Source organism: Pinus tabuliformis, chromosome J (genome assembly GCF_031772625.1).
Source record: "Pinus tabuliformis cultivar Carrire ecotype Pingquan chromosome J, CPIR1, whole genome shotgun sequence".
NCBI lineage: Eukaryota > Viridiplantae > Streptophyta > Pinopsida > Pinales > Pinaceae > Pinus > Pinus tabuliformis.
The window spans coordinates 449,505,287-449,530,863 of record NC_142295.1 but is presented as its reverse complement, the minus strand read 5'-3'; the positions used below and the strand labels follow the sequence as shown (position 1 = coordinate 449,530,863).

At 39.8% G+C, this 25,577-nt stretch overlaps 2 pseudogenes; both read left to right on the top strand.

The window, feature by feature from the left end:
- Positions 1 to 16,497: 16,497 nt before the first annotated feature.
- LOC149227752 (uncharacterized) lies at positions 16,498 to 18,792 on the top strand (annotated as a pseudogene).
- A 231-nt stretch (positions 18,793 to 19,023) lies between these two features.
- LOC149227751 (uncharacterized) lies at positions 19,024 to 21,713 on the top strand (annotated as a pseudogene).
- The last annotated feature ends 3,864 nt before the right edge of the window (positions 21,714 to 25,577 follow it).

Here is a 25,577-nt window from a genome sequence, read left to right as displayed (position 1 = left end):
TATACTCGGCCTCTACTGAACTGAGTGCCACGGATCTCTGCTTCCTGCTGTACCAAGAAACTGTTGTCGACCCGATACTGAAGACCCCTCCTGATGTGCTCTTTCTGTCTGTTGGGCTCCCTGCCCAATCTGCATCCGTGAAGCCACATAACTTCACCTCATCCTCCTGTCTGTACCACAATCCATATCCCGATGTGCCTCTGAGATAACGCAATACATGCTTGCCTGCCTTCCAGAAGAGCTTGGTTGGCTTAACCATAGCTTGTGAACGCTGGTTAACAGCATAGCATATATCGGGTCGTGTATTGACCAGATACATAAGCGACCCCACCAACTGTCAATAAACAGTGGCAACCACTTCTTCTGCTGAAGTGGCATCCTCCTTCCTCCAACCTCCAGGAAGAGGAGTATCAACAGGCTTGCAGCCATGCATGTTGAACTTCTCCAGTATCTCCCGAGCATACTTACCCTGAGAAACAAATAGTCCATCATTGCGCTGCCAAATTTCCAATCCTAGGAAATAATGAAGGAGGCCCAAGTCCTTCATCTCAAACTCCTTAACAAGATCATCCTTGCATGAAAGTATCAACAACTCATCACCTGTTAGAATCAAATCATCTACATAAAGTACAATGATAAGCAACTTACCCTCCACCACAATCTGGTATAGGTTAGGATACGCCTCACTCTTGGAGAATCCAAGTCCGGTGAAATAACTGTCTATTCGTGTGTACCAAGCACGTGGTGCTTGTTTCAACCCATACAATGCTCTCTTGAGCCTGCACACATGCAAGTCGCTGCTGAAGATCTCAAAACCTTCGGGCTGCTCTATGTACACCTCCTCCTCAATGACTCCGTTGAGGAACACAGTCTTCACATCCATCTGATGAGTGTGCCACCCCATCTGCGCTGAGAGAGCGAGAATCGTCCGTATGGAAGAATACCTTGCGACAGGTGCAAAGGTCTCCTCATAATCGATTCCCTCTATCTGTGAAAAGCCTCGGGCAACAAATCTTGCCTTGTACTTCCCCACACTCCCGTCAGCTGCCTGCTTAACTTTGTAGATCCATCTCGAACCCACCACTGATTCCCCTTCCAGTCTTGGTACAATCTCCCATGCACTGTTTCTGACAATCGAATCATACTCTTCCACCATGGCATCTACCCATGCGAGATCCTCCACAGCTTCCTCGAAAGAGGATGGCTCAGTCACGACACATTTTCTCATAAGAGCCATGTATCTAGTGTATCGATCAGGTGACTGTCTCTGTCTACGTTGAGCTGTAGGTGGTCATACAACCTTCTCTACATCTTGAGCCAGTCGCTCAGCTTCTGTCAAGCGCTTTCGCCCTCTGATGGTTGGCGCTGCATGAGTGGTCTCTTCCACTCCATGAACTTCTTCATGTGGCTGATCCACGTCCTGAAGCTCATCCTTAGGAACTAATAGTTCCTCATCTGAATGCAAGTGTGGCTCCCTCTCAAGCGAACACTTCATGGCTTTCTCCTCCTGAAATTTTATATCCCGTCGCACAACAGTCTTGCCATTGTCTAGCAAATACACACAATAGTTGTGGGGCATATCAGTGTACCCCACAAATATCCCAACCTCTGCGGTCGGCTCCAACTTCTTCCTAACATCCTTCGTCACATGCATGTAAACGTTAGCACCAAAAATCCTCAAATGAGAAAGATCAGGCTTCTTACCAGAACAAACCTCCTCGGGTGTACTCATGCCAAGTATCCTTTGAGGACAACGGTTTTGCACATATACTGTAGTACTGCATGCTTCTGCCCACAAGTGAAGGGGTAGGCCCTGATCATGCAACATCGCCCGTGCAGCACCCACGATCATTATGTTCTTCCGCTCAGCAACCTCGTTCTGTTGTGGGTTATGGGGAGCTATGAGCTCTCTTCGAATCCCTTTTGCACTGCAAAAGTCCTTGAACTCGCCAGAGATGTATTCACCACCATTGTCGCTCCTAAGAGCCTTCACCTTCTTCCCCGACTCCTTCTCGACCAGTGCTTTGAACTCACAAAACTTTGAGTATGTCTCGCTCTTCTTCTTTATGAAGAAGATCCAACACTTTCGAGAGAAATCATCAACAAAGATCACATAATACCTGTGTTTTGCTGTCGAAGCTACTGAGAAAGGTCCACACACGTCTGTGTGAATTCTCTCAAGGATCGTCGTGGCGCGACTATCCTTCTCGTGAAAGGTGGCTTTCACAAACTTTCCCAAAGTACATCCCTTGCACTGATCTGACTACGCAAGAGTGCCTTTAGGAAGCCCTGTAGTGATATGCTGCAGTATCTTCAAGGCTCCATGGTGAAGGTGACCCAATCTCCTGTGCCACAACTCGCCATCATCTCGGCTCACCAATCCTTCTGCCTTGCATGCCATTGCTGCGCAACCATCTACATGCAACTGATAAAGGTTCCTTACTCGAACCCCTATCTTTCGGGTTTCTCCAGTTGTCTTACTGTGCAGGAAAGCCTTTCCCTCTCTGAAAACAACATCATATCCCTTGTCTTCTAACATCGCCACAGAGATAAGATTCTTCTTCAATCCTGGAACATGCATCACTTCCTTCAATACGAAGGGTTTACCAGACTCCCTCTCAAAGGAAATGGTACCGATACCGGTTGCACTGTATCTACCATCATCGCCCATCTCGATGTGCACTCCAAGATCTTTCTCCTCCAGATCAAAAAACAAATCTCAATCTCATGTCATGTGAAAAGACGCACCACTGTCCAAGAACCACACCGATCCCATCACACTTGAAACCAAGCATGTGATCAATGAAAAATCAAGCTCAAACTGCGAGGCTAAAGCCTCTCCTGCTGCAGATCCAGCAGCTTGCTTGTTCTTCTTCTTCTGCGGACAATTGGTGGCATAGTGTCCATGCTAGTGACAGTGAAAGCACTTCATCTTGGACATGTCCTGCTTCTTGCCTTTCGCACTGGAATGAGAAGCTTTCTTGTTCTTCCCCTTCTTTGCTTTGGCAGCCAAAGCGCAATTTTCTTCATCAGGTCCCTTTGATGAAGATTCGTCCCTGGTATTCCGCCTGATCTCCTCCTGCACAAGATCTAACCAAAGTCTCTCCCATCCTGGCAATTTCTCCCGACCATTGACAGAGTCTTGATAGGAATTCCAAGTCTTCGGAAGACCAAGGAGAGCCAAGCTCGCCAAGTCCTCATCATCGACAGTCACCCCCACACTTCCTAGCTCATCCCTGCACTGAGTGAACTTCGTGAGATACTTGGGCATACTATCTCCCTTCTTGCATTTAATGTTTTTGAGTTTATCCTTGAGCGCCAGCTTCCTCTGATCACTCTTGCTTTGGAATAGATCTGTCAACGCTTTCCACATCAAGTATGGAGAAGCCTTTCCATGCAGGCTAGACACAATGTGATCCTTCACACCCTCCAACAGAATCCTTCGACACTTTACTGTCTTCTTTTGCCAAGCATCAACTTGCGTAGTATCAGTAGGCTTTGGGACCTCAGCCTCTATGAACTCCTTCAGCCCATTATCATCTAACACCGCCTCCTTCATGTCCTTCCATGCAATATAGTTCAAGCTGCCCTCAAGAGCATACTCCAATCGCAATCCGTTGAATGACATTGCCACGTTGATACCAAGAAAACACTGCTGCAAATTCAAATTCCACCAGCTCAAAACTCAACCGCCTCTGATCTAAAATTCGTGAGAACAAAGTATTTCTCGTACAGAGATTGACTGTATGGGCTTTTACCAGATATCTCACCTTCCAAAGGAAGGATGAATCCAGAGGCTACCTGGCCCGATTACAAACTCTGCCTGAAGAAGTAAAATGTAAACACTTTCTGAATAGTAGATCTGATGATCAACGACTCTGATACCATGTAGAAATTTTGAATAATTAATCACTTATTCACAGAGATTATCTCGATTATACACTATTGTGGAATACATGCACAATACATAACCTCCTCTACGTTGATCATCAATTTAGCAGCATTAAAAACAATGAAACATCAATCGCATGCGCAAATTAACACAGTATGTAACTCGGGGAAAGCATACAGCTGAAAACCCCACACTATCTGTATATTATAATGATAGAGAACATGTAACAATACATAGTACAATACTCCTCACAAGTACTCAGTACTATCTCCACCTGTTACACACAAAACTAGCTCAGATCTGATCAATCACAGCTCAAATCTCCTCCACTGCTTTGCCTACCTCCACTGCGCAATCCTGCAAGAGAATCAATCACTCTGTGAAATTGAATTCCTTTGGTTATACTATGCAAGCCTCATGGGCAATCTCCATCCATGCATGTGCAAATCTCATGCACAACTATAGTCACATTGTAGTCACAATTGATAGCAATCTCAACCTCTAACACCTGTCTCCACTGAACTGTCCATGCACTAAGTTAACTGATGTATTCTTTAGTTGCTTTATGAGTTAATAATTAATTCACACAACTCATCACTAGAGTATTCTTTAGTTAGACTAAAATACAACTAGTTCAACCAAGTCAAACTGAACACAACTCCATCAACTCCACAAGCAACTCCACCAAACTCAACCACATGAGTTCTAACTGAAGTCCTGCATGCAATAGCTCAACTGACCCACAAGAAAAGTGTTTTTCCTTCTGACAGCTGCATGTGCCACATCTGTAGCTCAAACTGAAGTGCTTCAAGAGGATAAGATAATGTTTATAGTCCAAATATTATTATGAGACAATAATATTCGACTGTTCTATTTTTAGCCTGGCAGTCTAAAAATAGAAACATGCCCATATGTCTAAAAATAGAAGTCCATCTATTTTTACCAACATGACCAATCATCCACAAATAACATACTGCAACTCATAGACCATGATCCATATGTCTAAAAATAGACAGTCTAAAAATAGACTTTGCGCCAAAAATAGCCTGCGGGCCCACTTAGTGAAGGCGACTTCTTTCCACTAAGCTCCATCATCTTGTTGCATTCTCAACAATTGATTCTTTCGATCCATCACGGATATTTAGCCGGAAAGAATCAATTCAAAGCTATCCACATCAGAAACCCAAACTTAGAAATATATATAATATAATATTTATATTTTTTCCCCGGGGAAAAATCACAATTTTCTATTATTTGAGAAAATTACATGTTGTAGATGCCTAGCAGGCATATGCAGTAAGTTAGGTCGTGGCCTTCAAAATAATATGTCTGTACAAAATTACCCACAGGGGGTATACTATGACTGTTTAGATAAAAAGATATATACAAAATATATAGAACATAGAGTACTGATAGGATCCGCAAAAAATAAACTGCAATTAGGGCCTATCGACCCTCTGATATAGCTGATCAATATATGGTCGGTGATAGTATTGGAAGTGTTCTGCATCCCATTGCTCTTGGATTAGCCATAAACCCCTGGGCTGGACCGTGGCCTCCTTGGATAAATGATCGGCAGCTTGATTGTGTTCCCTGTAAATGTGTTGACAAGAAATATAATCAAAATGAGATTTTAAAAGCATGGCTTCATCCAAAATATTCCCGAGAAAGTGCACATGACATGTAGATGTATTATTGAACTAGTTTATGATGATTTTGGAATCCCAAAATATCTATAGATGTCTGAAATCATGTTGCAGTGAAAAATGGAGCAAATGCCTAAGGGTGATGAGTTTAGCAAAATTATTTGTTCCAGCCCCCAAGCCCAGCTAGATTCAGTAAAAATGACTATTAGATTTGCGTAATAATATACACCCCCACACCCTTGATCTTGTGCAACACCATCAAAATAAGACCAAGGGTGATTTCGGTTGATAACTTCAGGTATCATGACACGGACAGGAGTGGGATCATCATCAGGAATTTCATGGTAGGCATTGATAATCTGAGCAACTGATAGTGGCCAGCGGATTGCTTTGTCTCTAAAGATGATTCCATTTCTATTCAACCAGATGGTCCAACATATAAGCAAAGGGAGACTGTGAATTTTCTGGTTCATGGTCTCAGCCCACCAATGTTTCCAAGCATCCAGTGTGTTTTGTCCATGCCATCGCATAGTAATGGCCAATGAAGAAAGAACCTGTTCCCATATATTGATAACCGTAGAGCAATGGAGAAAGAGGTGATCATTGGATTCTTTGGCCTGGTGACATAAAACACACCAAGAGGGGCCATAAAAGGATCTTTTCATCAGATTACCCCTGGTGGGAGTCTTTTTCATTAATACATTCCACATAAACAATCTGGTGTGTGGGGGAGCTTTGAGCTTCCAAAGAGAATGCCACCAACCCATTAGCACAGGTGGCATGTGTGTAGCATGAATAATAGGGTATCCTTCTTTAGGTGTATATGATCCATGCACTGCAGGTGCCCAAATGAGCTCATCATCTTCCTCCATAATGTGAACATGTGATTCAGTCAATGTGGATGTATATCCCGCCCAAACCTAGTGCCATTGGACTGGAATTCCCAAATGGTCAGCTGATTTCCAAGCTTGTGCAAATATGGAGGAGTTCTCTGAATCAACAATATTGGCAATCGTAGATATGCCTCTATTCTTAAGGAAGTTAATAGTATCTAGAGGTAGTCCATACATATTGCCACAACCTTGCCATGGATCCATGCCTATGCACACAGATTTGCCAGCTTTTATGCGCTGTGCAAGGCCATTTCTGAGAGTGGGAAGAGTATGTAGAACAACCCGCCAAATCTTAGATATTCCAGTTCTATGCCATATTGGTAGGCGAATCCATTCCATATTATGTAAGGGCCATATGTATTTGTAGTGTACCACCTTTGTCCAGAGGCTGTGAGAGTTAAGTATAAGCCATCCCATCTTGGTAGCAAGTGCATGAGCAAATGAAGGTAGATCTTTTAAACCCCAGCCTCCCCACTTTTTAGGAAGTGCAATGTGACTCCATCCCACCCAAGCAAAAGGCTTCCCTTCCTTGTATCCATTCCAAAGGAATCTACAACATATTTTTTGAATCCATGATAAGATTCCTTTGGGTATCCAAGCCAAGGACATCCAATAAACCGGGGTTGCCTCCAGGACCGATTTAATGAGTACTAAATGCCCTACTCTGGATAAGAACCTATGGTTCCAGTTGTGTAGTCTCTTTTCAACCTTGGCTACAAGCCAAATCCAATCCGCAATTTTGTAGCAGTGAGGTTTGATTTGAAATCCAAGGTATTTGAGACCATCTTCCAAATGTTGTCTTTGAAAAGGAAATTTCTATAGGGCAATCCAAATTTCTTGTGGTGTGCAAGCTAAGAAGGAGATAGTGGATTTCAATCGATTAGATTCCATACTGGTAGCAACTGAGAAGAGCAACAAGATATCATAAAAAACAGAGAAATCTTGAATGCCCCCATTGAGGAAGATGAGCACGTCATCAACAAATAGAAGGTGGGATATAGTACAATGGTCTGTTATCTTGAGGCCCATAAGTTGCTCATCTCTTCTTGCCTACAATATTAATCTACTCAGGCCTTCCATTACAAAGAGAAAAAAGGAGTGGAGAGAGAGGACATCCTTGTCTGAGTCCGCACTCAGCATGAAAGAAATTGGAGGTTGAACCATTAATAAGAACGCTGAAGGACACAGTAGTAATGCAACACATAATCCATTGAATGAATGTGAGGGGGAAGCCTAAATGAGTGAGGAGCATCCTTAAGTAAAGCTAACTAACCCGATCAAATGCCTTAGAGAGATCGATCTTAAGGATGGCTCCTTTTAGCTACTTCGTCTTAATGGAGTGGAGAGCCTCCTGGGCAGTACCAATGGCCTCATGAATTTGTCTATTATGCAAGAATGAAAATTGCTCAGGTGAGATGTGGGCAGATAGGATGGGCTTTAATTGGTTGGAAATGATCTTGGAAATAATCTTGTAGAGACAGTTGCAGAGGGATATAGGCCTAAAATCATTGAATGTGAGTGGGGAGTCCACTTTAGGTATGAGGGCAATGAAAGTGGAGTTGATAGCCTCATACATACGAAGAAGACCTGCATTCCTCCACAACCTTAAGAAGGTCTCGTTCGATGGTCTCAAAAAAGGCTAGATAAAATTCAACAGACCAGCCATCTGGGCTAGGGCTTTTATCCTTTTTGAACCATTTAAGTGTGCTTTCCAGTTCCCCCATGGATACAGGCTTAATAAGATCATTTGTCGCATCTTGGTCTACAAAGCGAGGGAAAATCTCTGTTATTCAGACTATTTCTACAAGTGTGGCCCTAGGAGGAGCCTTGAAGAGTTGTTGGAAGTGGGAGATGCCAAGATGAGCTAGTTGGTGAAAGGTATGGGCAGATTGTCCATCCTCGGTAGGCATCTTCCATATAGTGTTACTAGCCCATCTCCCCTTCGCATAATTATGAAATAATTGGTATTATCATCCCCAACCTGTAACCATATAGCCCTACTCCTAAGGCGCCATGTCTCCTCACGATCTTTAAGAATTTTGGACCTCTGAGCCTCTAAATCAATGAGTATTTTTTAGCTTCGACGAATGTAAAACCCCACCCTTGCTCGTCCAAAAGATCAACCAACTTGTTTTCAATGTTTCTAAGAGTCTGTTCATCCCGATCTCGCTTGTCTTTTTCCCATTGAATAGATAAACTCTTAATCTCAATGAGATTGTGACAAAAGCCTTCTACTATGGATCTCCCCTGAGAAGGTGGATGAGCTCGCCAGAAGTCATTGACTAGTTTGATATATTCAGGGTCCATCAACCAAGTAGAATTGAATTTAAATGGTGCTCTTGGTTTTAGAAAGGGACCCGACAATTCCAGAAAAAATAGGAGAGTGGTCAGAGATACCACCAGATCCCACCCACTGACGATAATTTGACAAGGTCCTTACCAAGTGCTCCTTGATTAAGAATCGATCCAGTCACCTTGCCAGAGATGCGTCGCCTGTTCTTCTGTTGCGCTAGGTTGGTTGCAACTTATTCATGGGGATATCTATCAAATGGTGATGCTCCAGAAGTTGTTCCATGGTGTCTGATAGGGGATCCAACTAAGCATTATATCCCCAAGATTCTGCATGTCCAATAGAGAAGTTCAGGTCCCCTCCCAATATAAGATTGTCGGAGCTAGTCATAAATGGTGCTCTTGGTTTTGGAAAGGGACCCGAAAATTCCAGAAAAATAGGAGAGTGGTCAGAGATACCACTAGATCCCACCCATTGACGATAAATTGTCAAGGTCCTTACCAAGCGCTCCTTGATTAAGAATCGATCCATTCGTCTTACCAGAGATGCATCACCTGTTCTTATGTTGCGCCAGGTTGGTTGCAACTTATTCATGGGGATATTTATCAAATGGTGATGTTCCAGAAGTTATTCCATGGTATCTGATAGGGGATCCAACTGAGCATTATATCCCCAAGATTTTGCATGCCCAATAGAGAAGTTCAAGTTCCCTCCCAATATAAGATTGTCGGAGCTAGTCATAGATAAGTTAAGTATTTGATTCCAATATTCAGCCCTGTTAAGGTAGAGGGCATATACATTGATAATTCTAAAATCCATACCCAACTTCGAGGAGTAAATGTCCATGCCAATAAATCCAGCACCCCCCCAGGTTGAGATAATCTTGATAGTGTGGGGATTGATGCCCAGTGCAATGCCTCCAGATCTTCCAATGACATCAAGAGCATGAAAAGTCCAACCCGGCTTCAGAGAGTGCAAGACAGAGATGACCTGATCAGCCATGCCTAAGGTTTCTTGTAAATATATAATGTCAATCAGCTCAGTATCCAGTAGTCTTCTGAGGGCTAGTTTTTTAGCAGGGCTAGCCAACCCTCTGCAATTAAATGAGATCCACTTCATGGATGAGACCGGGGAAGGGTATTCGATGCTCTAAGAACCTTGTCAAGTGTAGATTGCTTGCCATGAGCCACATCCACCCTAACTTGGATAATGGCTTTAGAAATATTGGAATGTCAACCCCTAGGGAGCTTGGTGATTTTAGGAGGGGAAATCAAACCAATCCTTGCAGGCTTAGGAGGGTGTGTCACCCAAGAGCGAAGATTGTAGGAGTGCAAGTGACCAGAGTAGATCGAAATCCCCAGTGATGAAGGTGAAATAGTTAAACTAGGAATAGAGGGTAGGGTGGTCAAGTAAGAAGGGGAGTGGAGGTCCAGAGGGCAGGTAAGAGAAGTGGATGATATGTTTGGAATGGATGCAAATGCAACATGCAAAAAATATGCAGAACTAGATAAAGATAAAGAAGATACAAAACTGAGGGGAGGAGGAGTACCCGAGGAGAGAGCGGTGGCAACAATAGCCCGAGATCTCGTCATAGGCGAGGAAGGAGGCCAAGGGGAGATTGATGAAGGCATCTGAGCATATCCATGTTCCATTGCCTTTGGACGTTGAGACCGAGGAGGCTGGCCTTCCGTAGATGTAGGTGCTACGAGATCGACATCAACTGTGGCTTTGGAGGGGGAAGAGGGTGAGGTAACTAGGGGGCAGTCCTTGTAGAGATGACCAACCTTATGACACCTTCTACATCTGAATGGCACCCCCTCATAATCCAGAATTTGGATGCAAGTGAATCTTCTCCAATGTAGAGTGATCTGCTCCTCCAAACCTTCTCTGGTGTCCAGGTACACCAATATGCGAGCCATCGATTTGTTGCCGGAAGTAACATATGACTTGTCATAATCCAAGAAAGTGCCCAATGCATTCCCAATTCGGGTGAAGATATCCTCAAACCAGAAGTGAAGGGGGAGACCAGGTAGCCTGACCCAAAGCGGTCCAACGCCCAATTGTTCCCTCTCGGGGTCGAATAGTGGACTCCATCTCTTGAGCAGCACTGGAGCCAATTCAATGTGCCAGTACCGAGAGAGAACCCATGAGGTGTAGTCCTCCCTTTGAAAACTAAGTGCGAACCAACCCCAAGCCAGGGTGGTAACAACCGAGAGTTCCCTGAGTATGTTTCCCCAAATCTCCATGACCCAGAGGCGTAGTCGGGCATCTGAGTACGATCTTCCTCTAACTTTTCCCACCAAAACCTTATTCGTAGTATCCACAACATCCCCCATTTGTACACCTTCACTGAAGCAGAGATATAGGTCCTTGCAGGAATCTTTGACTCACTTTGGTTTCCTGGCTTTGCCAGAGCGGGGTGTCATTGGGTGGTCTTGAAGGGGATCCTATGAACCCAGGTTAGTTACTTGAGAATTAGGGTTACAATTCTGATGGTTAACAACCGGTATATCAAAACAACTGGGGATATGAGATGATTGCCCAGGATCAGCGAGTGGATTCAGGAAAGGTGATGAATCCGGGGAGTGAGCAAGGGGAACAGTTACAGAGACAATACCCTCCGTTGAGGGGAGGGCAAAAGAGGATGACAGATGGGAGGGATCCGAAGGCGAAAAATCAAAGGAAGGGGAGGGTGGTATGCCAGATGCAAGTACATGTAATGTGGCTGGAGAAAGGGGAGGGCAATCAAGTCTCGAAGATACGATGGAGAGAGCTGAGAACGGTAAACATGGCATGGAGGGACCGAGATCAGAACGAACAAGCAGTGATTCTGACCACAACAAAAAAGGTGATCCTGGGGACCCAAAAACCGACACCTCTGACAGGTTGCTATGGTTAGACCAAAGGGGCTTGTAGGGATTCAGATCCTCCGAATAGTCGACAATGTCCTCTTCCATTGCTGACATTCTGTAGTCAAATAACAAGGACAAGAGGAACGGATCGTAGAACAAAGCTGACAGCAAAAACGAAGGATAGCCCTGCAGACCGTGACGATGAGTATGCCATGCAACTAGGGAGAAGGCGAACAACAACAATAGATACTGTAGGGTAAGACAAAAGATACGAAACCCTAACCAAGCTCCTTTGGTGTTTCAAATCAGAGCGCCATCACCTCCTATTCTCCAAAACATATTAATCATTATATTTATATTATTACATATATTAATTTATATAATATGATATATCAGATTACATTATATATATATTAATGTATATAATGTTATTAAAAATATTTGCAATATTAGAAATTTTAAATAGCAACAAGTATTAAGACACTTTTTAGTTTTTTCTAATAGTTATAAGGTTTTTTTTGTTTTTTTTTCTAATTTTTTTTTTTTTCAATTTGGTAATAAGGGATGAATACTTTACGAAACAAAATTTTAATATGTAAAAAAAACAATTGTTTAAATTTTTATATTAATTAGGTAAATATTTATAATTAAGGTATAACTCATACAAAAGCATAGGTAAATAGATCGCTATAATTACTACCTTTAGTAGAGACTAATAATAGGTAATCAATTGTATTTTTGAAATTTTTCAATATTAAAATATGATTAATAAACCAACAATTATGTTTCAATTTTTTAAATAAATATTTAATTAAAAATAGTATTTCAAAAAGATTTTTAATTTTAAATTGTCACTATTAAGCAAAAATATATTTTAAATTTCTATGAAAGAACATAAATGTTTTTCAAAGGAAATTATATTTCAAGAGACTTCTATTTAACAATGTCGGTGTTTCATTATCAACAGATTCTAGAGGACTTTTATGTGAGAATGTGGTGTTTAGTAATAAATGACATGCGAAGGGATTTTGTGAAAATATGGATATTTAATTAGTATAAATTATATTTTAAGAAGTAATTAAGAAAAGCATAGAAAAGTATAGGTTAAATGAGTATTTTAAGGGGGTTATATTTGAGAATGTGAGTGTTTAATAAGTAAGTATGGTTATTATTTAGAGATACTTTTATACCCAAACATGTTTTTTTAATGAGTAAGTAATTATATTTTAGGAGATTGTTTTTGTAACATTATGGATATTTAATTAGTAATAATTTATAGTTAAGATTTTTATTTTTTATATAAAGAATATGGATCTTGATTCTTAGCCAGTAAAATTGCATTAAAGGGATAATTATTCTAATTATTTGAGAATATAAGTATTTAATTATTAAAATTTATATTTTTAAGGGATTTATATGTGAGAATATGGATGTTTAATTAAGAAGAAATTATATTCGAAGAGATTTTTTTTGTAAAAAGAGTGGGTATTTATTTGGGTGGTAGGAGGGAAGGGATTCTCATTAATCTTGAAGGAGTCATAGAAGATAGATTTGCTTGGGGACTCGGAATGAAGACAAATAATCAAGTCGAGGCATATGGATTTTTCCTCGAGCTCTCTTTGACCCATAAAAAGGGAATCAGGGATATGTATATCCTAAGGGACTCCATGTTCATTATAAAGCATATGAACTACAATTCAATAGCTCAAAATAATAAATTGAACCAAATCATCATGAGAACCTAGGGAATGATACCTCTCTTTGAACAAATAAAGTTTTTCCATATCCTAAGAGGTAATAATAAGGAATCTGACAAGCAAGCCAATTTGGCCTGTAGGATGAAAGAAGAAAGTAGCGAGGTGAATGGCATAGTGGGATTGGTTACCATCCCCTAATGGTTTATATGAATCTCAAAATCTTGATAGTTAAGGTTGATTTTTGTAGGAAAAAGAGAAATAATAGGAATGAAAGCATGGAGTTCATTTTCCCACTCTCCCCTAGCTCGATTCCCTTCCTCCGCCGCTGCCCCTTAGTTCCCCTCTGCCTCTTCTCCCCCCCCCCCCCCGTCTCCCTCCCTTCCACCTCATCCGCCTCATCTCCCTTCATCTTTTTCCTTGGCCACCCTGGTAGACCTTTCCTCGTCACCCTCTCCCCTTCTCTCCACGCCCTTGTCCCATCGACCTTCATATCCCCTGGCCCCTCTTCCTACCTCATGGTGCCCCTCCTCAGAGTGCCATCTAGTTTACGATGTCGCATGATTATTTTCCTTGGCATAGTGATTACACTTGGAATCAAACTAAGTATAAGTGTGGGAACCCTGGTTAATGCTCCTCGGATCAGTCTCTACAACACCCGAAATCAAGATGCAAACATGCGAAATTATGGTGAGTGCGAGTGGCATTTAATCCATCCGGTCTGGGGTGGTTAGTTTGCGTGAGGGAAGCCAAGGTTGGATAACCTAGAGGTCGTTTTCAAGATCAAAGGAATTATGGAAGAACATCGGGATTTAAGAGGCATGAGTACAACTCAACTACTCTGCTTCAGGTTCAAGATCAACATTCTCTATATAAGAAGCAGTAACAGTATGATCCTCTATCAAAAGAATTGGTTTGACGTTGTCCTGGGGGTTTCCAACTTAAGGACCCAATGGCAGGGTCAGGGTAGTCTGGAAAGTCTGGGTAGTGGCAGGTCTGGATAATTTGCACGGTGTTGGTTTCAGAATGTAGCCATGGGAATGAATTAGTCATCGCTGAGGGCGACATAATTGGTGAATTAGGCAAGAAGGAGATTTCTGAAGTGGTTGCCATGGAGGGTGCTGTAATAGAGTTTGTGAGTGTGAATTGGTTGTTGTTGAAGGTCGTTTCTTTTTGTCGGTCTTGTGCAACCTTACAGATTCCCAATAATTCTTCTTTTGGTTTTGTAGTCATTATTCTCTCTTGGCACCCCCCCCATGGTCTGTATGGAATTTTGGAGTATAAAAAAGGAGGGTAGCTCGGTTTCAAGTTCCTGGGGCTGTTGTCGACCTCGTTCGGGTAGAACGTCAGGGCACATTGTGAAGGATAGAGGGAAGTTCCACCATGAATGCGGTCTCTGTGATAAAGAGCATGTGGAAATAAAAGAATGGATGGTGAATTCAAAGGTGTATTCATCAACAACAAAAGGAGACTCTCGAGATACAAGAACGACAGTTGGAAAAAAACAAGAGAATTCATCAACTAGAAGATGAAGTTGAAGCCCAGTGTCTGCAAATTGAGCACATTTAGCTCAAATTGGTTGAGAAAAACCCAAGTTCGGATGAAGAAATTATTGGAATTGGTCTCAACACCCCGACGCCAATGGAGGAGTAGTCAGTGCCATGTGTATTTTTTGCTTGTTTTCCGATGTCAAAATATAAATGTAAATATCTGTTGAATCAATATTATAGGATATATAACAGTGGTCAAGAAGTGATGGAGAATTTTGTAATTTTGGGAATGAAAAATTTGGGCTTGGTAGAACTACAACTTATGATGCCCACAGGTGGCTCTGAATGTTTTTTGTAAATCTCCCGGTTTTTGGCCAGGTACGGGCGCATATTAATACAATACTTCTGCTCTTTTCGGTTTAAAAAGAAAAAAAAGTGAGTATTTATAAGTTATAAATTGTATTCCAAGAGACTTCTATGTGAATAGAAAGATATTTAATTGATATGAAATAGATTTAAGGAACTTGTATTTGAGAATTATTTAATTAGTAAGAAATTATATTCAAAAAGATTTCTATGTGAGAATATGGATGTTTGATTAGCACAAAAGTTATATTTTATAAGATATTTTTAGAATATAAATGTTTAATAAATAAATAAATAAATATATTTTAAAGAAATTTGAATGCAAATATGTAGATATTTAAGTGACATGAAATTATATTTTAAAAGATTTCCATTTGAAAATCTCAATGTTATATCTATCTATATATATATATATATAGATATATATATATTTATTTATTTACTTCAAGGAACTTTTTTGTGTAGAAAATATAATTTAATTACTAAGAAATTATATTTAAAGAGATTTATTTTTTAAACAAGAGCTATATGGTAGCTAGTATAGTTTAATTAAACTAAAACTAATAAAGAGAGAGATTAATGTGAAAAGAAAAAAGAAAAAAAGAAAAGAAAAAGTTAAATAAAAAAAGAAATAAAACAAAAAAATAGTAATTAATAGAAATGGAAGTTACTAAACAACCCATAATAAGACCTCAATCAATAACCTTACAAATAAATAAATTTAAATAATATTAAAAAATAACAAAAATTGAGTTCATAATGTTAAACTATGGATAAGTTACCAAAAAAAATGGTCAAAGGCAGTCAAAGTAAAAACTAAATCTATAATACCATGTATGCGGCACATATAAAAAACTGAATGTGTAATACCATATTTGGGACAGGCATAATAAAGATGTTTAATTGGGAAGGAATTATATTTCAATTTTTATTTTTTATTTTTTTTATAAGTATGTGGAAGTTTAATAAGTAAAAATTGTATTTCAATGGACTTTTATGTAAACACATGGGTTTTTAATTAGCAAGGAATATATTGAAAGGGATTTTTACGCCATAAGGCGTTCCCTCTGGGATGAACTTCCCTAATATCTTTGTTGTCGTGTTGTGGTTCGTTTGATTTGATGTTAGACGATTACATTTGTTTACACTGTTGGATCCACCACTTGTCTGTTATCAACTCTTTCATTTACGCTTATATAACTTCCCCACTCCAATCAACGGTAACTTCACTCGATCCTCTTGGTGCAAATGTTTGGTCCTCCTGGTACAAATGATCTACACTAGTAACACCGATGTCCCTACTTACCTCTCCCCTTCCGCTACCCAACACCATCCCTGTTTACCACTCCGCTTTTGCTACCCAAAACCTTGAGTATGACCAGGGGTTCACGTATCCCGACCACAGAGGACCACAGAGGGTATGAAACCCATGATTCCTTTCAGTACCCTAGTTTTGATCAGAAATATTATGAGAACCCTGTTGGAAAATATTCAAGTTACGACATGAACGGTTTTGATGTCGATGGTGGTGGTTTTGGCATTGAAGTTTATGCCTATGACGGTGGACGAATCGAGCCATATGGTGCCCGTGGCATAGTTACAGATTTAGGGATAGGTGCCCATCAAAACCCCTCTCATCGTTTGATGATTATGGGAATTTGACAAAGATCATGAAGGCTGTTCCAAAGGCTGAAACGAAGGATGGAGGAAATGTTGTGCAAAAATTTAGGGTGAAGATACTTTCACATTTGGGTTCTCAGACTAACATGGATGTGATTTTTGATGTGATTTGCGAGGTCATATTCCTGCACTCATTTTGTTTTTTAAATTTTGATTTGCCTATCTTGACCATAGAGGGTATGAACTTGCGATTTCTTTCAGTACCCATGTTTTGATCAGAACTATTATGAAATCCTCGTTGAAAAATATCTTGGTTGCGGTTGGAGCAGTTTTGTTTTTGAAATTTTCATTAACTAGTGAATTTTGTTGATCATAACTATTATGAAATCCTTGTTGGAAAAGATATTGGTTACGGTTGGAGTGGTTTTGTTTTTGAAATTTTCATTAACTAGTGAATTTTGTTAAGGGTTAACATATATTTGGAAATATGGGGACTTTAAGGCACACACATCCATTGATGTTGCGCCAATTGATTGCAGAAGATACCATGAGGCCCGCCCGGAAGGTGGACAATGATCCTCTAAGTTTATTTTCTCCTCTAAATTTATCTCATTCTGCCTTTAAGCTATTTGTCTTGGCAATATTCTCATTGGAAACCATATGGTCATCCTCTTAGGTGATTTGTTTATAAATTTGAGTGGCTGGTCTCATTGTCTAATTTGCCAGGGTTTTGATTAGAACTATTATGAAATCCTCGTTGTTTTTTTATTTATTGTTTTTCTCATGACAGGCACATTGCATCGAAGTGTCCAAAAGAGAAATTATGCAGGAATTGCAAGAAGCCTGGTCATCTTGCAGCTGCTGCTGTACAAAAATTTAGGGTGAAGATACTTTCATATTCGGGTTCTCAGACTAACATGGATGTGCTTTGCGAGGTCATATTCCTTCCCTCATTTTGTTTTTTAAATTTTCATTTGCCTATCTTGACCACAGAGGTTATGAAACTTGCGCTTTCTTTCAGTACCTAGGTTTTGATCAGAACTATTAAGAAATCCTCGTTGGAAAAGATCTTGGTTATGGTTGGAGCAGTTTGTTTTTCAAATTTTCATTAACTAGTGAATTTTGTTAGGGTTAACATATATTTGGAAAGATGGGACCTTAAGGCACACACAACCATTGATTTTGCGCCAATTGATTGCAGAAGATATCATGAGACCTGCCTGGAAGGTGGAAAATGATCCTCTAAGTTTATTTTCGCTCTTTCAGGCCTATTGAGCTTTGTAAAAACTGCAAGCGAACAGGGAACGATGCACGAGAGTGTCCAAATGCTTATGTATGCAACAACTGTGGCGTTTCAGGGTATGATATATTATTTGATCATGTTTTCATTGGGCAGAAAGAAAACAAGCTTCAACATGGAAAGAAAAGGCATAAGGAGGCGCTAATTTGTTTTTTATTTTTTGTTTTTCTCATGACAGGCACATTGCATCGAAGTGTCCAAAAGAGAAATTATGTAGGAATTGCAAGAAACCTGGTCATCTTGTAGCTGATTGTCGCAATGAGCTACGACTTCCAAAATCAGCACTCCACAAGAAGTGCTATTTGCTTGGGCATATTATGGCAGACTGTCCTGATGATAAGGCTTGCAGTAACTATCTCCAGACTGGCCACTTGGCTTGAGATTGTATGAATAGCTCGGTTTGCAATAGTTGTGGTGAACCTGGTCATCTTGTGAGGGACTGCCCCCATGTTCAAAGCCCTCCTAGAATTATGGCACCACGTGGAGGGTTTGATGATTTCAAGATAATTTACTGCCATGTCTGTGGGGGTTATGGACATCTCTCTATAGACTGTCCTTCAGATCCTCTTTTTATGCGTGGTGGCTTCCGACGTTGAGAACTTCTAAACTGCTGTACAAATTGGGGAAGTCACAAGATGAAGCTTAGTTTCAGTCTTCGGGTGAAGTCGCGGTCTTAATTTTCCAGCCACTTTATACTAGTGTGATTTAGTTTGCCGAATTTATATTAATATTGGCAGTAGATTACTTTATTTCTTTTTAGTGCAAGTGTAAGACTAGTCTATTACTAAATGCCAGGAAATTAAACTATTTGAAAGTTTTCTTCCGCTTCAACCACAACTCTGAATTTTGATAAGGATACTGGAGAATTAAGGCGACAAAACATGAACCTTTTATGTCTGATTTCTGAAGATTTTCTAAATTTTTATGGAATGCATGATTTGCATTTTTAAATTATGTTTTAGGTTCACATGTTAAAGTATATGGGCAGAGATTCAGGTGGTGCTCACAGGTCTTTGTTTTTAGAGTCGATGCCATATATTGCATCTCCTTTCGAAATATTTTGAATGTTATCAAGATGTTTGTTCATGTAGCAAACCATGTTTCTAGCTTATGCTCTTGAATTGAACTATTTTGACTGTCATTTCTATAGATGGTTAAAAAGAGATTTAATGACATTGACTATTTTATCATCGAAAGATCAAGGGATGAATTTGACCTGAATTCTATTATGGTTCATTGTGCATTAAGGGTGAGTTGGCATGATCAAGGAAAATTGTTTCCTTCTAGATCAATGCAGTTTTTCAAACTAAAAGTAATAAGTGTCATTAAATGATGGTAAAATGAAGGAGATGATATAAATAGAAATTCCAAGTTATGTTAGTCCTCTTCGTATAAAAAAATCTACTTCAATGATGAGGATTGTATGTTGCCCTCGCCAGATGCATATACTTCACTGCCGAATAGTAGCCTTGCTAGCAAGTACTGTGGTTTAGTTGTTTTATCTTTGAATATTACATTTGTATTGATCTTCTTTGTTTTTGAAATTTTCATTAACTAGTGAATTTTGTTGATCAGAACTATTATGAAGTCCTTGTTTGAAAAGATCTTGGTTACGGTTGGAGCGGTTTTGTTTTTGAAATTCTCAATAACTAGTGAATTTTGTTAAGGGTTAACATATATTTGGAAAGATGGGGACCTTAAGGCACAAGCAGCCATTGATGTTATGCCAATTGATTGTAGAAGATACCATGAGGCTCGCCTGGAAGGTGGACAATGATCCTCTAAGTTTATTTTCTCCTCTAAATTTATCTCATTCTACCTTTAAGCTATTTGTCTTGGCAATATTCTCTTTGGAAACCATATGGTCATCCTCTTAGGTGAACTGTTTATAAATTTGAGTGGCTGGTCTCATTGTCTTATTTGCCAGGGTTTTGAAAAGATGGGGACCTTAAGGCACACACAACCATTGATGTTGCGCCAATTGATTGTAGAAGATACCATGAGGCCTGCCCAGAAGGTGGACGATGATCCTCTAAGTTTATTTTCTTTCTATTTTCCCTCAGCCATTGGAATGGATGGAATAAACATTTGAAATATTTCCATTCATGTCTTTTCCTTCATCTATCTGAAGATGTATAATTTTGAACTTGGACACTAATTTCTTGGACCGGGTACATTTGTATCAATAGTCCATATGCTCTTAGAGGATTCATCATTTAATGGGAAGATAAATTCTCTTATTGGGAACCTTTGTTACACATGTTGTATACTGTATTAGGTTTGAGGCAAAACCAAGGTGGGTTTTATCTAGTTTTTAGTTCGTTTGGTTCTGAAAATTTCTGTTTTGCTCTTTCAGGCCTATTGAGCTTTGTAACAACTACAAGCGAACAGGGCACTATGCATGAGAGTGTCCAAATGCTTCTGTATGCAACAACTATGGCATTTTAGGGTATGCTATATTATTTGATCACGCTTTCATTGGGCAGAAAGAAAACAAGCTTCAACATGGAAGGAAAAGGCATATGGATGCCCTAATTTGCTTTTTATTTTTTGTTTTTCTCATGACAGGCACATTGCATCGAAGTGTCCAAAAGAGCAATTATGCAGGAATTGCAAGAAGCCTGGCCATCTTGTAGTTGCTGTTGTGCAAAAATTTAGGGTGAATATACTTTCATATTCGGGTTCTCAGACTTACATGGATGTGCTTTGCAAGGTCATATTCATTCCCTCATATTGTATTTTAAATTTTCATTTGCCTATCTTGACCACAGAGGTTATGAAACTTGCGCTTTCTTTCAATACCTGGGTTTTGATTAGAACTATTAAGAAATCCTCATTGGAAAAGATCTTGGTTACGGTTGGAGTAGTTTTGTTTTTCAAATTTTCATTGACTAGTGAATTTTGTTAAGGTTAACATATATTTGGAAAAATGGTGACTTTAAGGCACATGCAGCCATTGATGTTGCGCCAATTGATTGCAGAAGATATCATGAGACCTGCCCGGAAGGTGGACAATGATCCTCTAAGTTTATTTTTGCTCCTTCAGGCCTATTGAGCGTTGTAACAACTACAAGCGAACAGGGCACAATGCACGAGAGTGTCCAAATGCTTTTGTATGCAACAACTATGGCGTTTCAGGGTATGTTATATTATTTGATCATGTTTTCATTGGGCAGAAAGAAAACAAGCCTCAACATGGAAAGCAAAGGCATAAGGACGCCCTAATTTATATTTTATTTTTTGTTTTTCTCATGACAAGCACATTGCATCAAAGTGTCCAAAATAGAAATTATGCAGGAATTGCAAGAAACCTGGTCATCTTGCAGCTGATTTCCGCAATGAGCTAGGACTTCCAAAATCATCACTTCGCAAGAAGTGTTATTTGCCTAGGCATATTATGGCAAACTATCCTAATGATAAGGCCTGCAATAGCTGTCGCCAGACTGGCCACTTGGCTCAAGATTGTATGAATAGCCCGATTTGCAATAGCTGTGGTGAACCTGGTCATATTGTCAGGGACTACCCCCATGTTCAAAGCCCTCTTAGAATTATGGCACCACATGGAGGGTTTGATGATTTCAAGATAATTTACTGCCATGTCTTTGGGGGTCGTGGACATCTCTCTATAGACTGTCCTTCAGATCCTCTGTTTATGTGTGGTGGCTTCTGATGTTGAGAACTTCTAAACTGATGTACAAATTGGGGAAGTCACAAGATGAAGCTTAGTTTCAGTCTTCGGGTGAAGTCATGGTCTTAATTTTCTAGCCACTTTATACTAGTGTGATTTAGTTTGTCGAATTTATATTAATATAGGCAATAGATTAATTTATTTCTTTTTAGTGCAAGTGTAAGATTAGTCTGTTACTAAATGCTAGGAAATTAAACTATTTGAAAGTTTTCTTTCGGCTTCAACCACAACTATGAAATTTGATAAAGATACTGGAGAATTAAGGCAACAAAACATGAACCTTTTATGTCTGCTTTCTGAAGATTTTCTAAATTTTTATGTAATGCATGATTTGCGTTTTTAAAGTATATTTTAGGTTCACATGTTAAAGTAGATGATTCAGGTGCTGCTTACAAGTCTTTTTTTTTAGAGTCGATGCCATGTATTGCATCTCCTTTCGAAATATTTTGAATGTTATCAAGATGTTTGTTCATGTAGCAAACCATGTTTCTAGCTTATGCTCTTGAATTGAACTATTTTGATTGTCATTTCTATAAATGGCTATAAAGAGATTTAACGACATTGACTATTTTATCATTGGAAGATCAAGGGATGAATCTGACCTAAATTCTATTATGGTTCATTGTGAATTAGGGGTGAGTTGGCATGATTAAGGAAACTTGTGCGATTTCCATCTAGATCAATACAGTTTTTCAAACTAAAAGTAATAAGTGTCATTAAATGATGGTAAAATGAAGGAGATGATACAAATATCAATTCCAAGTTATGCATGTTAGTCTTCTTGAGATTAAAAAAAATCTACTTCAATGGTGAGGATTGTGTGTTGCCCCCACCAGATGCATATCCTTCACTTCTGAATAATAGCCCTGCTAGCAAGTACTCTGGTTTAGTTGTTTTATCTTTGAATATTACATTTGTATTGATCTTCCTGTAAAGTTCTTGTCAATCCTGCACATGGAATAGAGACAGGGAAAACATTAATTTTCAATTCTTTTGCAATTTGTGGTTGCAATGGTGAGGAAATTGTCCATAATGTTACTTGTCATAAATCTCAACACCACAAAATTTGGATTCCTTGTGCATTTCAACTTGTAGGCTATACAACTAATGGAAAAGGATAGTTGTATGTGATTGATTATTCTTCTTTTGATCAAGTAAGAGTGGGATCTTCTATTAATCTAGAAAAAATACATAATGTACATAGAGCAAAACCAGCTCTGTGAAAATTCATCAGGTAGCTGTGCTGGCAAAAATCCGAACCTAACACCAAAAACAATGAAAAGCCCGAACAAGACTACAAAGGAGATGTTAACAGTCTGCCCTCAAGGCATCACTCTGGACAACTAGAGAGCTGGAAACCTGCTGGTTGAACAACCGTGCATCAAATAAAAAACATGAATGCCTTTGGTGACGGGGCCCATAGATTCGAAGGCCCATAGAACTGAAACATGTGACCAGCCAAAGGTCCACAAAAGAACGACAAAAGACCAACCTTAAACTTCGTTTAACTTGTTAACCAGAAGACCGTGCGATCCAACCTTCCAAGATCCAACAATCACGAGCTGATTTCCGGCTGACACCTAGCCCACACTTTAACTCTTCTTACGGACCCGAAGAGAACCTTAGGCCACCTCTCTAAAATTTTTCGGGTTTGATTGAAGAATTAACAGTTGCGCAGTTTCTCTGCCATAAATCCATAGGATGGAGGAGATCCAAAGAGGTCTCGGCAACTTGCCCCCTATTTAACTTCCCTTACAGACCCGAAAAATAACTAAGTCCCCTCACTATAATATATCAGGTCAATTTGGGAAAATAAAGATCGAGCAGATTTCCACCCAAAATCCATAGGATGGTAGCGATCTCGGTAACTAGCCCACCCTTTAAATCCTATTGTTGCGTTCTTTCCAGATATCCCAGATTAGAAAGCCTAGAACCAGAGTCCAAGCTTTGTTGGTTATTTCATATTCAGAGAAGTTTCTCCTCCAATTCTTCAAAGTGCCAATGATGCTGAAAATGTCCCTATCCATTTGTCTGAAGATTGAAGCCACCCAATTCCACAAGGTGGAGGTGAAAGGGCAAAGATTGAGTAGGTGTTCCATTGTTTCTTCTTGTAATTCACATAACTGGCATCTAGATGGACCGGCTACACCTCTTCTCCAAAGGTTATCCCAAGTCATAATTTTCTTATGTTGCACCAACCACATGAACATTTTGATTTTCATCCAGTGCGGAATCTGCCATAGGTCCTTCCATATCTTATCAGGGTTTGGAAAGTCAAGCCCTAGGGCCATTCTCTTGGCTTCTTTGAGGTTGAAGTTACCTTCGTTGTTTCTTCCCCATCTCAATTGGTCTGACGATGTTGATGTCAAAATATTTCTTTGTTCCAAGATCACTGCAAGAGCTTTTGCCTAAGCCTTCATAGGGGTCTCTTCACTATAAACCAGGTCCTTCCATATTCTCCATTTGCCCTTGTTCCTAGCCTGATCCGAGAAGTCACTTACCCTGAGTAGACCTTTATTGTCAATGTCATTCTTGAGATGGTCTAGTTCTTCTCTTAACAGAATAGGTTCCTGTTGCCAGTTGTCCTCCCAAAACCAAGCTAGGTTTCCATCTCCGATCTCCCAGAAATTGTGTTTCTCAACAATGGCTCTATTCTCCCATGCTTTGTTCCAAATGTGGGAGCCTTTGATGAGCCCGGACATTCAAATGAGATCCCTTTCTTGCCAATTATTTGCATACTTCTGTTTCCAAATCTTGGCCCATGGGGATACCAATTCCCTTAGCCATCTCCACCACAGTTTTGCCCCCAAAACTCTACTTAGGGTTTCAGGGTCATGAAGTCTCAAACCTCCATGTGTCTTAGGTTTATAGATCTTATCCCAAGCTACCAAATCCCATTTCTTTTTCTCTTCCTCTTTGCCCCAAATAAAGTCTCTTTGGATATTTCTTATATGTTTCACAACTCCTTTAAGAGCAGGAAGGGCCGAAAAAATGAAAATGGGAACAGTTTGTAGGACAACATTTGTTAGCACTAGCCGTCCTACTAAATTCAAAGACTTGCTTGTCCATTTTCGGACTTTCTCCTGGAGTTTATTAGTGACTGGCTCCCAAACTGCCTTGCTCAGAGGTTTGTCTGTTAGGGGTATACCCAGATATTTGGAGGGTAGCTGTTCTCTTTGAAAGCCGAGAATTCTGGTGAGGTTTCTTTGAATAGCAATATTAGTATTAAAAAAGAAAATCTTTGATTTGGTAAGGTTTACCTCTGTCCCAGTAGCCATAGCAAATTCTTTCAGGATTTGCTTGAAAGCTTTAGCTTCCTTGACCGTGGGTGTACTCTGTAGCATAGTGTCATCCACAAATTGTTGATGAGTCAAGGCATCCCCATTCGTAGTAAGTTTGAGACCCCAGATTTTTCCTTCTACTTTAGCTGATTTGATCGCATTGCCTAAACCTTCCATCATGAGAATAAAGAGGAAGGGGGAGAGCGGATCTCCTTGTATGAGGCCTCTCGAAGGCCTAAAGGTTCTGGATGGTGAGCCATTAAGAAGGATTGAAAAAATAGCCGTGGTAACGAGGGCCATTACCCATATTGTCCAGTTGTGGTCAAAGCCATACGCTTTTAAAACTTCCCTGATATATGCCCAACTTAGCTTATCATAAGCTTTTGCTAGATCAAGTTGTATGATCATACTTGCTTGCTTATTGCTCTTGAGAGAATGTACCACCTCGTGAGCTTGAATGATATTATTTAGAATTTTCCTTCCTTCAGAATATCTAGTTTGTTCCTCAGACACAAGAGTTGGAAGAAGGCCTGTTTGCAATTACTTTGGATATAATTTTGTACAC